The sequence below is a fragment of the Spea bombifrons genome, chromosome 5, assembly GCF_027358695.1.
Source record: "Spea bombifrons isolate aSpeBom1 chromosome 5, aSpeBom1.2.pri, whole genome shotgun sequence".
Taxonomy (NCBI): Eukaryota; Metazoa; Chordata; class Amphibia; order Anura; family Pelobatidae; genus Spea; species Spea bombifrons.
The window spans coordinates 50188815-50202338 of NC_071091.1; the positions used below are offsets into that span (position 1 = coordinate 50188815).

The 13524-nt window shown below is 38.1% G+C and overlaps 1 protein-coding gene, 1 long non-coding RNA gene and 6 other non-coding genes across 8 annotated transcripts in view; 1 reads left to right on the forward strand and 7 right to left on the reverse strand.

The window, feature by feature from the left end:
• Nucleotides 1–2055: 2055 nt before the first annotated feature.
• On the reverse strand, nucleotides 2056–10238 carry LOC128496988 (uncharacterized). The gene is made up of 6 exons (XR_008354271.1): nucleotides 10053–10238; nucleotides 9116–9180; nucleotides 5569–5631; nucleotides 4939–5001; nucleotides 4323–4358; nucleotides 2056–2424 (listed from the first exon to the last, which is right to left on the reverse strand). It is a non-coding gene; the product is annotated as an uncharacterized LOC128496988 (long non-coding RNA).
• On the reverse strand, nucleotides 4805–4873 carry LOC128498568 (small nucleolar RNA SNORD123). Its single transcript, XR_008354781.1, has one exon. It is a non-coding gene; the product is annotated as a small nucleolar RNA SNORD123 (small nucleolar RNA).
• On the reverse strand, nucleotides 5436–5503 carry LOC128498570 (small nucleolar RNA SNORD123). Its single transcript, XR_008354783.1, has one exon. It is a non-coding gene; the product is annotated as a small nucleolar RNA SNORD123 (small nucleolar RNA).
• On the reverse strand, nucleotides 6061–6128 carry LOC128498571 (small nucleolar RNA SNORD123). Its single transcript, XR_008354784.1, has one exon. It is a non-coding gene; the product is annotated as a small nucleolar RNA SNORD123 (small nucleolar RNA).
• Nucleotides 6685–6752, reverse strand: LOC128498572 (small nucleolar RNA SNORD123). The gene has a single exon (XR_008354785.1). It is a non-coding gene; the product is annotated as a small nucleolar RNA SNORD123 (small nucleolar RNA).
• LOC128498569 (small nucleolar RNA SNORD123) lies at nucleotides 7309–7376 on the reverse strand. Its single transcript, XR_008354782.1, has one exon. It is a non-coding gene; the product is annotated as a small nucleolar RNA SNORD123 (small nucleolar RNA).
• On the reverse strand, nucleotides 8977–9044 carry LOC128498573 (small nucleolar RNA SNORD123). The gene has a single exon (XR_008354786.1). It is a non-coding gene; the product is annotated as a small nucleolar RNA SNORD123 (small nucleolar RNA).
• A 2300-nt stretch (nucleotides 10239–12538) lies between the features above and the next one.
• The window catches only part of SEMA5A (semaphorin 5A), a 148528-nt gene continuing 147542 nt past the window's right edge, over nucleotides 12539–13524 (forward strand). The window contains exon 1 of the mRNA XM_053466346.1: nucleotides 12539–12903. The gene's annotated coding sequence lies outside the window, so the exon portion shown is untranslated. The remainder of the gene's footprint in view (nucleotides 12904–13524) is intronic.

Here is a 13524-nt window from a genome sequence, read left to right on the forward strand (position 1 = left end):
CAAAACAAAAAACAAAAGAAAACCAAATCCTTGCTCTCCTCACCCCCTCAATATATAGAACTCCTAACTGCAATTGGTCAGTGTGTCCATTTACCAACAAAAGGGAAGATATTTTCAAAGTATTTGGACAACTCAGCTCAAGCTATTTTAGCAGCTTTCCCCCTGCTCCCAGGAACTATATATATATATATATATATATATATATATATATATATATATATTGAAACTTATTAAATTATTCAGAAATTGGCACTAGATGGTCAGAATGGTTCATAACCATCCCATGCTAGAACCTTTTTACAAACGATTATTTCAGTATGGCCAAAATGAAGGTAAACAAGTTTATTAACCTGTTTTGTCAAGTATGTTGTGCATTCCCTTGCTGATATACTGTAACAGGGAAGCCAAGCTCTGATGTTCCCTTCTTCCCAGTGTAAGGTAGCATTGGTCAATAGACACATAATAGGCCTTGATATGTCATGGTGGACCTAAACTTCGCACTAGTCATTCGCACAACTAAGGTTGGATGAGTTTGGAGTGGGAGATCTTGACTGGGCCACACAGAGCCCTGACCTCAACAGCATCGAACACCTTTAGGATTAACTGGAGATTGCAAGCCAGGCCTGCTTGTCCAACATCAGTGCCTGACCTCACAAATACTCTACTGGACGAATGGACAAAAATTCCCACAGAAACACTCCAAAATCTTATGGAAAGCCTTCCCAGAAGAGTGGAAGCTGTTAAGGGGGGAGCAACTACATATTAATGTATATGTAATTTGAATTCAATATCATAAAAGTCCCTGTTGGTGGTCAGGTGTCCCAATACTTTTGTCCATACGGTACACCTTCACGTCAGTTTTGCAGTTAAGAGATTTTTTTAGAAAATAATTATTTATTAGTGGACTGGCTGGTTAAGACCCACTCACCTCCAACATATGATGTGACGAGAACAACCTGTCTCCCGACTGGGTACACCCGCTAGAGGGTCCTTCCTCTTCCCCATGGCCGCCAGGAACACAATACTTCAATCCTCAGGCAGAACTAGCGTCAAAGACAGCAGGAAACAGCTCTTTGGGAACCTCAGCAACACTGTAGTATACAGAAGCATAGCAATACAGTGCTTTACCACCCTGACAAGGGCTTACCCCAATAACAAGACAGGACTCATACTGAGGTAAAACAGGAACTAAATTTATTGAGGAAACAATCACCACCAGCCTCCAAGAGCCTTTCAATAGGCTGACAGTGAGTTACAACAAGCATGCATCATACCATATGTAAAACACAATATGCAGATCATATGCAAATTAGTTATAACAGAAAACACAACCAACCTACACGATTCTGCCATCGGAACCAATAATACTAATTAGACAGGCAGGAGGAAGGGGGAAACTAGGATCTAGAGAGCTCTGGCCCTCTCACGTTTGCCACCCTGTACCCCTAATCAGGTACAGGGTGACTTAAACATAAATCCAAGCAAGGGAACCAGATATTACACTGCAATTAGTGTCCACTGTCGCCTGCTGGAAGTATGTAATGCAATCCAGGGGTCCACCGTCTATAATGGGAAATACAGCCTCCAGGTGCCCCCCAGGTCACAGAGGTTTCCGTGACACATAAAATGTTTTATGCTCTAAGGCTCCATTGTAAGACAGGCTATCTCTATATGTTACAATAACCTCATTGTAGTAACAAACCCTGTTAAGCTTCTCTGTATATTACTGTGGAGTAATGACATTGTAAAGTGTTTTAGATGCACTAACCATTTAGAGGTCTGCAGAAGGTGCAGCACTGAACAGGATGCTTTTCTCCACACAAGGTGGGAATGTCCCACCCTGTTAATTCATTACACTTGGAGAACTGGTGGGCCATTTGGGATATGGCAAACATTTTCTCCTCTACACCTTTATTTGTCACCAAACAATAAAACCCAAGAATTGCATCTTCTTCAGTCTTGAAACTCAACTATAGCTTCCCAACTGCATCTTAAAAAGAATAGGGCTTTCAAACACATACCACCCAATGACACTTACCACCTGGCATTTTAGAGTTTTGCTTTTTTGTTTCCCAAATATATTGCAGTGCTGTTGTAATACTGTGTTATGTACTTTGCACATCTGCAAATTTGTTATTTTGTGCTCCAATCTATTTATCATGTATATATATCTAATATCTCATTGAGTCCACCATATGTATGCTGCAAATATGTTCTACACTTTAATATACTAATTCAAAACGAGTTTGTTTTTTTTTTAAAGTTATTAGATCATGCATTGTGCAGTTACCATGACAATATTTGCCAATATTTATAAAAGAGGTTAAAGAATTTCTTCTGTAGAACGAAGAATACAGAAGTGCAACAAGATGGAAACATGTTTCTTGAGCCCAGTCACCCCTGAATCACCTGGGAGATCAGTGTCTAAGGAAAACAATACAGATCAAAAAGAAATGCATTAGCATCTAACCATATGCCTTAAGGGATAATAATACACTTGGCTTACAATATTGATTTCAAGCAGGCTGCTAAAGACAACTCAGTGCATGTTTTTATGCTTGATCATATGAATTTTTAAGCTCTACTATCCAATTAAATGATTTTTTCTTAACTTTTGAGACAAATAACAAATTACACTAAATGTCTTGAATGAGTTGAAAAAGAAACTTAATTGAAAAGGAAATATAGAATATTAATGTTCACCAGCGATTGTACAATATTTATTGCAAATACATATATTCTACCAAATACTAAAATTAATGGTTTTCTTTACATAGGCAAGAAACGTTGCACAATGTGTCCACATATTCCCAAAATGATAAAAATATTGTGATTTGAAAACATACCGTATTTGCTCGAATATAAGACAAGAATTTTGTTAGAGCAAATGCTTATATTCAAGGTCATCTTATAATCAGACCTCAAATAGAGGTCTGACTACAAGACTGCAGCGCTGCAGGGGACCTGTATCCTTCTCTCTGGCAGCCAGTGGACGCCTGTGCGGTGCGCACAGACAACCTCCGCTGCTGCTGGCACTTCCTGTGGGGCTTCTATGACGGCACATGCGTCAAGTGACCTTCCGGTGCTCCGCCATAGAAGCCCCAGTGGAACTTCTGGGTAGCTGCACTTGAACCTGACAGTATTAGTGTGTGTCTGGGTGTGTGTGTTATCATGAGTGCGCCTCCCGAGGCCAGGCTTTGGATCTGCTCCAGCCTATGTATTCACACAGTCTCAACACATTACATGGAAGGCTTTCTTAACATCTTAAATCAAAAGCTTTACATAGACAAACCATTTATCACTGAGGACTGAATTTGATCCTAGATATATCAACTTATTCATATTTAAAATTGAGGATATATTGATTAATACAATTAGTTACTTTCAATTGCTATCTCTTACATGGTCTGATATATTGATTACTCATTGAACTTATGTTACTGGTTTTCGTTTTTCCCCTGCTATCAATTTCCATTTTCTTTAATCAACTAGTACACACTATGTTTAAATTACATGAGTGCATGTTTGCCATTACTGGCACAAAAGATGTGTCTTCTATCTATTTAGTCAGGCATGATAACAGGCAGGTGAATTAAACTATAATGTTAACATTATTTATAATGCCCAAATTATATGGTGATTTTATTACAAAAAAAACATTGATCCACAAAGCATCTAAATAAGTGAAACTCATCACCTGTTGGTAAATAGAACCATGCAAATGTATACTAGGGTATAATATGGGGTTAACGCGGTACGCACTACACAACAGCTTTGGCACCAGGTTTTTAAATGTCCGTAAGAGCAACTCTATTGGTCGCCTGCAGGGGCCTCCTCTGCCATTAACCAATTAAGTACACCTGTACTTTGGTTGATGGCAGATGAGCCCCCTGCTTGTGACCAATAGAGTAGCTCGTACAGACTTTTAAAATCCTGGTGCTGCAACTTGGCTTCCCCGCTCCAAGAGTTAAAGGTCCGTACGTACGACCAATAGAGTGGAGAAAGGGCCGTGCAAGTGAGTCTATTGGTCACCTGCAGGGGCCTCCTCTGTCATCAACCAATAGAGTCGCTTGCATGGCCCTTTAACTCCTGATGGGGAACGTGGCCTGTCTCCCCTCTACAAGAGTTAAAGGTCTTTAACTCCTGACGGCGAACCTACAGATTTCCACTCCCATTATCTACGCAGCATCGCAGAGGTTAACAGGAGCGGAAATCCGTAGGATTTCCAGCTTCCGTTAACCCCCGTGATGCTGCGCAGATAAGGTAGGCTAGATCATTTACATGTTCATATCTATCCTTATACATAACTAGCATGTACAAACCTTCATTAATGGTAGCCTCGTTCTTGGACAGTCCACCTAAAATAATAGAAGACAAGAAAAAAAGAAAAAACTGTTGTTTTTTGATTATCATGGCTTCTAGGCTTCCTTCTGAAATAATGTTGATAAATCTCATATACCCGGGGTGCCAAAATCTATAAATCTGTAAATCTGGTGATAATAAGAATGCGATATGTAACATTTAAATATTAACTGGTAAAAAATGCGCAATGATTAGCACACGGAAAAAAATAAAAAAAATGAAACATAGAACAGACCTGCCAATATAACCTATATAGACTTTAAACTCTAATTTCCAAATCTGCCGAAGACAACAGAAGTAGGAAATTTAAGGTCATGTGTATTTGTTTTATCTTCACCAGTTACATAATGGCTTTTTCTTTACCAATATTCTATGTTTTCTTTTTTTTATGTTTGTTTTCAAAACCACAAATCTGTTTTTATTTGTAAGCGCAAAGCCTACTGGTGAATCAGGAAATGGATGGCATTTTCAAATCATGAATCTCTGTACCCCAGTTTTCATCCTTTTCACCAGTTACACAAAAATAATTGTCTCTATTCATGTTTATATTCAGGTGTTAATAATAATAATTCTTACCAAAATGTTGTCTTATGTACAATCAACCTTCATAAATGGTAATTTCACCCATTGCCAGACCAACTACAAGTGACAGAAGAAAACAAGGAAATAAACAACAAGTGCACCTTGTTCTTAAACTTTACTGTCCTGAAATTCTATATCTGTAATAGTTACCCTTCAGGGTTGTATATATGGAGGTCACTGCTTTAAGGCTGTATCAGAATAGGGCCCCTAGCCAACTGCGAGGACATCAAGGAGGATCTCTTTATTGCGCTACGCATTTTCTGTGTTAAGCTCTGGAGTATCTCCCAGCCTTTTCCCTTAAAAAATGTGCTGTAGAAGGGATACAATGCATGTTGGAATACGATGCAGACCATATCTGCTAATTTTATAGAAGAATTGTCAGTTGTAGTTTGAATGGGATTTAACCAGCTAGTAGTAAAGGGGGAGCTGAATAATGCCGTAATATAGACTATTCTGAGAGAGAAGAAAGACAATGCACAATAATCAGGCCAGATGAATCAGGAAATGGATGGCATTTTCAGATCATGTAATTCTGAACCCCATTTTCATCCTTTTCACCAGTTACACAAAAATAATTGTCTCTATTCATGTTTATATTCAGGTGTTACTAATAATAATTCTTACCAAAATGTTGTCTTATGTACAATCAACCTTCATAAATGGTAATTTCACCCATTGCCAGACCAACTACAAATGACAGAAGAAAACAGGGAAATTAACAACAGGTGCACCTTAAACTTTACTGCCCTGAAATTCTATATCTGTAATAGTTATCCTTCAGGGTTGTATATATGGAGGTCACTGCTTTAGGGCTGAATCAGAATAGGGCCCCTAGCCAACCGCAAGGACCTCAAGTAGGGTCTCTTTATTGCGCTACGCATTTTCTGTGTTAAGCTCTGGAGTATCTCCCAGCCTTTTCCCTTAAAAAAATGTGCAGGAGAAGGGATACAATGCATGTTGCAATACGATGCAGACCATATCTGCTAATTTTATAGAAGAATTGTCAGTTGTAATTTGAATGGGATTTAACCAGCTAGTTGTAAACAGAGAGCTGAATAATGCCGTAATATAGACTATTCTGAGAGAGAAGAAAGACAATGCACAATAACCAGGCCAGATGAATCAGGAAATGGATGGCATTTTCAGATCATGTAATTCTGAACCCCATTTTCATCCTTTTCACCAGTTACACAAAAATAATTGTCTCTATTCATGTTTATATTCAGGTGTTAATAATAATAATTCTTACCAAAATGTTGTCTTATGTACAATCAACCTTCATAAATGGTAATTTCACCCATTGCCAGACCAACTACAAGTGACAGAAGAAAACAAGGAAATAAACAACAAGTGCACCTTAAACTTTACTGCCCTGAAATTCTATATCTGTAATAGTTACCCTTCAGGGTTGTATATATGGAGGTCACTGCCTTAAGGCTTAATCAGAATAGGGCCCCTAGCCAACCGCGAGGACCTCAAGGAGGATCTCTTTATTGCCCTACGCACCTTCTGTGTTAAGCTCTGGAATATCTCCCAGCTTTTTCCCTTAAAAAATGTGCTGGAGAAGGGAGACAATGCATGTTGCAATACGATGCAGACCATATCTGCTAATTTTATAGAAGAATTGTCAGTTGTAATTTGAATGGGATTTAACCAGCTAGTTGTAAACAGAGAGCTGAATAATGCCGTAATATAGACTATTCTGAGAGAGAAGAAAGACAATGCACAATAACCAGGCCAGATGAATCAGGAAATGGATGGCATTTTCAGATCATGTAATTCTGAACCCCATTTTCATCCTTTTCACCAGTTACACAAAAATAATTGTCTCTATTCATGTTTATATTCAGGTGTTAATAATAATAATTCTTACCAAAATGTTGTCTTATGTACAATCAACCTTCATAAATGGTAATTTCACCCATTGCCAGACCAACTACAAGTGACAGAAGAAAACAGGAAAATTAAGAACAGGTGCACCTTAAACTTTACTGCCCTGAAATTCTATATCTGTAATAGTTACCCTTCAGGGTTGTATATATGGAGGTCACTGCTTTAGGGCTGAATCAGAATAGGGCCCCTAGCCAACTGCGAGGACATCAAGTAGGGTCTCTTTATTGCGCTACGCATTTTCTGTGTTAAGCTCTGGAGTATCTCCCAGCCTTTTCCCTTAAAAAATGTGCAGGAGAAGGGATACAATGCATGTTGGAATACGATGCAGACCACATCTACTAACTTTATAGAAGAATTGTCAGTTGTAATTTGTATGGGATTTAACCAGCTAGTAGTAAAGGGGGAGCTGAATAATGCCGTAATATAGACTATTCTGAGAGAGAAGAAAGACAATGCACAATAACCAGGCCAGATGAATCAGGAAATGGATGGCATTTTCAGATCATGTAATTCTGAACCCCATTTTCATCCTTTTCATCAATTACCAAGTGCCTTAGTCTTCTGTTCTAGAGCCAGGATATCTTTATACTGTAGTCATACCGAAAAATTTAATTCTTCAGGATGACATACATCCATGGATCATTTCTTCCCCAGAAAATATCTGAATTATAAAGAAATTGAAATTGAATTGTTGTCACATTTAGTTACTATTATGTTTGCAAATTCTAACCCTGATAGATGCTCACAAAATTGCTAAAATCTATTCTAACTTGAGTGATCACTGCCATGCATAATGCATATCATCCACCCATTCTCATCATGATTATTATTAAAAGAAAAACCTATCCAAGGGTTAATGGAATGGGGGAATACAATCTGATAGTATGAGTATGTGTTACTTGGACTGGCTAAACTTCTGCTTTGTAATCATTGTGCACATAAATAATTAAATGTAAAGTGGTAAGACAGTTTATTAACAGGTAGATATTGTTCATAGATTTGTCAATATCTCTACTGTAACCCCTGCTTGAGGGTGTATTTATGGAGGCTGCTGATTCAGCACAGTACAGCTAGCCAACCCTCAGGGAAGGTATCTTTCTTCCCATACACACCCTGTGTTGAGCGCTGGGAAATATCCCAACTACAGTATTTGCCTCAAAAAGACACACAGGAGAAGACATACTATGGAGACTGTGCATCCTTATAGTCAATGACCTGGTTACAAAGGAGATACGATCTCCCCAGCAGGCCCTTGAGACCCTATCACCGAATAGGCCAGAACATGCTTCCGAACCTACATATTTGATTGTCATTGTTAATTGGAATAGGATTTCACAAAGTGGCAGAGAAGGGTGGGCTGCTTTAAGATTTAGGACAGATTTACCCGAATAATCTAATAATATAGAAACCCCAGCCTCTTACGTCAGACAACAAATTTAAGGTTCAATATTCATGAGAGGTCAGATTAAATAGAGTAAATAGATGGCATTTTTAGATTATATAACTCTGAACCCCATTTTTATCCTTTTATATCAAGGATATTTTTATATTTTAGTCATACCAAAATACTTTCTTCAGGATACCATTCAATCTTGAATCATTTCTTACCTGGGAAAACAGAAACAAAAGTGAAATTAGTTGCATTTACTAACCTATCTACATCTAATCTAATAGATACACACAGGATATGGAATGGGGGATGGAAATTTGATGGTATGATTCATGAAATGTAGGTCTTGTGATGCCTCCTCCATGTATGTTCTGTAATCATTGTGCACATAAATAATTACATTTGCAGAGGTATGAAAATCATAAGCAGGTACACAATGTTCTTAAATGTAACTGTCCGAAATATCAACATCAGTACTGTAACTCCTGCTCTTTGGTGCATTTGTGGCGGTTGTTGCTCTAGGACTGATTCAGGATAGTACACCCAGCCATCCCTCAGGACCCCAGGGTATGTTTATTGCCTCTGTGTTGAGCACTGGAAAACTGGCCCTTTGAGTCTTTATCACTCACTTCTGGACCTAAATTTTGGATTATTCTAAAATTAGGAGGATCTGAGTAATCCCATAATACGGAAACCCCAGACTCTTTTGACAGACAACAGACTCAATGCACAATACTCAGGCCAGGACAGATGAATCAGGAAATGGATGGCATTTTCAGATCATGTAGTTCTGAACCCCATTTTCATCCTTTTCACCAAGTACCCAGAGCCCTTTTCTTCTGTACTGGTGCCACATGCAGGACATTGTTATATTATAGCCATACCAACATATTTTCTTCTTCATGATGAGGTATGTTCATGAATCGTAGTTTTGTCCATGGAAAACCGTTGAACTAAAAACAAAGTGAAATTAGCCCATTTAGTTGCATTCAGTTACATATTTACTTGTGAACTCTAATACATGCAAACAAAATTGCTGATGCTCATTGTAAATTTTGTATGATTAATGAAATGCATGCCATGTGTAAGTCTGACTGGCTAAAAAAGCCTCCCTTAGTGATTAGTGAGAAAATAATTTACATTGTTGAATTGTTACATTGTTGAATGTTCTATTCAATATCTTTTCAATATATTAACCATTTCTAATTTCTCGATGTAACATAATTTTAAGATTATTTATTAACAACATGATTCCAATTAAACTGACACCTGAAACCATTGCAAGTGGAATTAAATATATGGCCAAACACCTTACAGCACTCAAACATAGAAAGCCTGGAATCCCATAAGTGAATTAGTAGCAGGGAATGATTTACTGGAGTAATATATTTCCCACTGAAATAATATAATATGCACTAGGTTTGTAACTCCAATAGGGGCTGGAAACACTTTACAATAATAAGCATAATGGCTAATGTAAACATAGTTCAAATAAATAATGTATAGTAACATTAGTGATTCTACATGTATAGTGCACTTACAGGAAGCATGCTAAATGACAGTTTAAAATGACTGTATAAGAGATGGAATCAGATAAGAAACATAAGTACACATTTTATATCCTGATGTTTTAAATAGTATTAAAAAATATGTAAACTTTTGAAATGTTTCCTATATTAATGCAGTATTTGCTAAAAAAATAATGCATTGCAAATGTGTTTGGTGAAATACAGAATTGAAGTATGCAAATCTAAAATAATGCAAAATAAAGAAAAAGACATGATAATAAGTATACTAAGTTACAGATATATAAGAAATGGCTTACCTTCTGACATACTGCATGAAGCCAAGGCAAGGGTCTGTAAGTGCCACGTTTCACTTAGTGTGAGATGCTCCCACAAGACCTTCCCAAAAGTTTAAAGCCTACATATGGAGAAGGAGGAGCTTTTAGAAGTATGAGCTGTCACTGTAACCTTGTTTGCTAGTGCAGGCTTGCAAAGAAAAGCTCTCCTTTCTTGAATGTTGTATGCAGATGATAGAGAAATCACATGCATGAATAGTGCACAGGGTAGTTTTGAGTGATTGAAAACAGACACATGTCTGATATGTGCAGATGTGGCACTGAGGGAAACATGAACAATTTAATGATGGAATGCATAGGAAAACATGTATTAATATAATAAAGATGAGGAAGACATAATACAGCAAAAGAAGTAAACAAAGTAAAAAAAATGTGATAAAAAAGAGTATAGTAGGGCTGTATGTAAGTAATACAAAGTAAACATTTAATTGATTTAAAGAATACACAATAAAAGGCAATTATTGGATGTAGAAAATGATATATTTTAATTTTTTCTATTTGAATTGCATCAACATAACAATGTAAGTACAAATAACTGATACAATGACAAGGGAAATAAACTGAGGTACTACATAGTAGCATGGAATTTGACAACAGATAAGAACCATTCAGTCTATCTATTCCGTCCACTGTTTGTGATGTAAAGACTCAGACTTTAATCAGTCCTTTATCCTGTCCTAACTTTAGAATATGTGTAAGCCTTTACCACTTCTGAGAGGAGGCTGTTCCATGTATCTACCAATCTACCTATAAAACTTTCTTACATTTCGTCTAAGGAATCTACATTTAGTCACTATTTGCTTTAAAAACAAGTATTTGGGAGATACCTATATCCTGTACACGAGCTTGTTTGGTGTAGATGATACTGCAGCCAGCGCCTCACTATACATCTAATTGTGTGTGTGTCCCCACAATACACACAGAAGTGATAATAAAAGAAAATTTTAAAAATTTACTAAAGTGTGCTTCAGTGCAAAATCTAAAATAAAATGTTATTTTATTGTCTCAGATGAATGGTTTTAATAGTGCCCTTATTATTCACCGAGGATTGAAGTCATATTACAGGGATAGTAATGTCAGGAATCAGCTGTAGATGTTTTTAGGGAGGTTTCTTCAGATCCAGCTCCACACGAAAAAAAAAATCTCTTCCGATAGATCATCAGAATTCCATAGGTATCCAAGTATTGCTTAGCTCAAATTCCGCTATGTGTTTCACCCCCCTTGAGACTTTGATATATTCAGTATATTAGAGCAGTGGAATTCACAGGCATTTACTGTCCCCCAAATTAGAGTTGAGCAGAGGCGTATCTAGGGTATGGCACCTATGGCTCGTGCCATAGGTGCCATTTGAAGGGGGCGCCAGTGAGCGGCTTTCAAACGCCGTCTTTTTTTTTTTTTGATGCGGAGGAGAGAGAGGGGCGCCTAGCAACCGCTCGGCGCCCCTCATTCTCCTCCACGAGGCCTCTACCTCCGTCCCGGTAGGGAGAGGGTATATAGTGGGTGGGGGGAGAGGGTATATAGTGGGTGGGGAGGAGAGGGTATATAGTGGGTAGGGAGGGGAGGATATATAGTGGGTAGGGGGGAGAGGATATATAGTGGGTGGGGGGGGTATATAGTGGGTAGGGGGGGTATATATTCCTTCAGTGCTGATATCACAAGTGAATTTCAATTGATCTGGGTTTGTGTGTTGATCTATACCTGCTATCGGCAGCAGGGACTAATATTTATATATATATGGGCAGCAGGGGCTAGTAAATTGGTTTTAGATATTTGGACAGGGGCGCAATTTCAGTGCTTGCCATATGCACTATTTTCAGTAGATACGCCTCTGGAGTTGAGTAACATAATAAAATCCGTTTTCAAAGCCCTAACAGAGGGCTCTGTGCCATCAGGTACCGTTGGGTTGGGGTCACTCCCATTATACATATGGATATGGCTCTATTTCCTGCACAGTGATTGGCTGCATCGAAAACCATAAGGAACCATCAAGGAACATTTTTACAATACAATTTTTTTTTTTGCACAAAGTAAAAAATTCATCTAAAAGTACTAAATAAATATAAATAAATATAATATACATTAATGTTCAGTGAGGGTAGTTGGGGCAGCTGTCTGAAAATGAAGAAGTATCATCTCTTATTTACATGCAACCAACAGATTCCACATGATATTACATTATACATAATATATTACCAAACCAAACAGCAACTAAAGCAACATGACAGATGATCAATGTGCTCTTATTGCTACATTATTCGGCCATTGCCTATATTAACTACACAAGATCTGTCCATAATATTGAAAAGAGCATCCAGATAAAGTGAGCAGCGCTAGAAGAATGGAAGGGAGACTGCAAGAGCCCACAATCCTGGAGAGGGAGTCAGTGAGAGAGAAGTCCCAGCACCAATAAACCCTCCTCCCCCTGCTGCCTGACTCTACAACTCCACACACACGCACACACACACATACGCACACCGAGCAATACAGCAGAAGGCTGTGAATGTGTAACAGTGAGGTGACAGAAGACGATGGAGGCTTCTCCCTTTACAGCAGCAGCCTTTAATTCATCGGAATCACTATGATGCAGTCTGCCATTGCGCTGCCTCCAGGCTTTCCTCCAAATAACTGTATATATTTAACTTTGGGAACAGCTCTTTATTTGTGAATCGTTTTTCTTGTGTTGTGGTTTTTTTTTCTTTTTGGATCGAACGCTGCTCAGCTTTTCATGTGGAATGGTATCCTCTGTGCCAAACCTGGAGGTTTTGTGAGATTTTAGCATTCTGTATTGGGAAAAAAGGCTGATGAACTGAATCAGGTGAGTTAGAAACATGCCACTTGGTGTTTTTCTTTTAATGGTGTGCATGCTTATGCTGTAAATGAACTGTTTTAAGGTATTTGCAGCCAATGGCAGGGAATCACATTGTTATCCACACTAAAGAAAAAAGCAACTTTTTTTGTATCATTATATATAATATAGTTGGATACCATTGTGCTGATAATACCAGTAATTGAATTCAGCTCTCTACAAACATAGCCTGGCTATTGAATCATCACTGTTTACTTGATTAAAGTTTACATTGCTTGAGAGTAGATGTGTGAGTGATGTGTATACAAAGCAAGAATCCATTTGCCAGATCATGTTATTACATTGCATTTATTTATATAGTGCTAGCAGAGTGACAATAACATTAACACACAGTTAAACCTCAATGGTAGAGAAGGGGAAGAGGGCCCTGCTCCTGCAAGCTTACAATGGACTAGGTAGTTGAGGGGAAGAGAGACAGTGGGAGAGGACTTGTTTGGGTGAGGATGAGTTGATTGTAGTGAGGGCAAAATAGAGAACTCTGTGTTGGTCTTGCAGGTTGGCATCTTGCAGATGGCTTCTTTAGGATACTGATTTAGTGTATTAAGGGGAAGGTTGTATGCTTCTCTGATT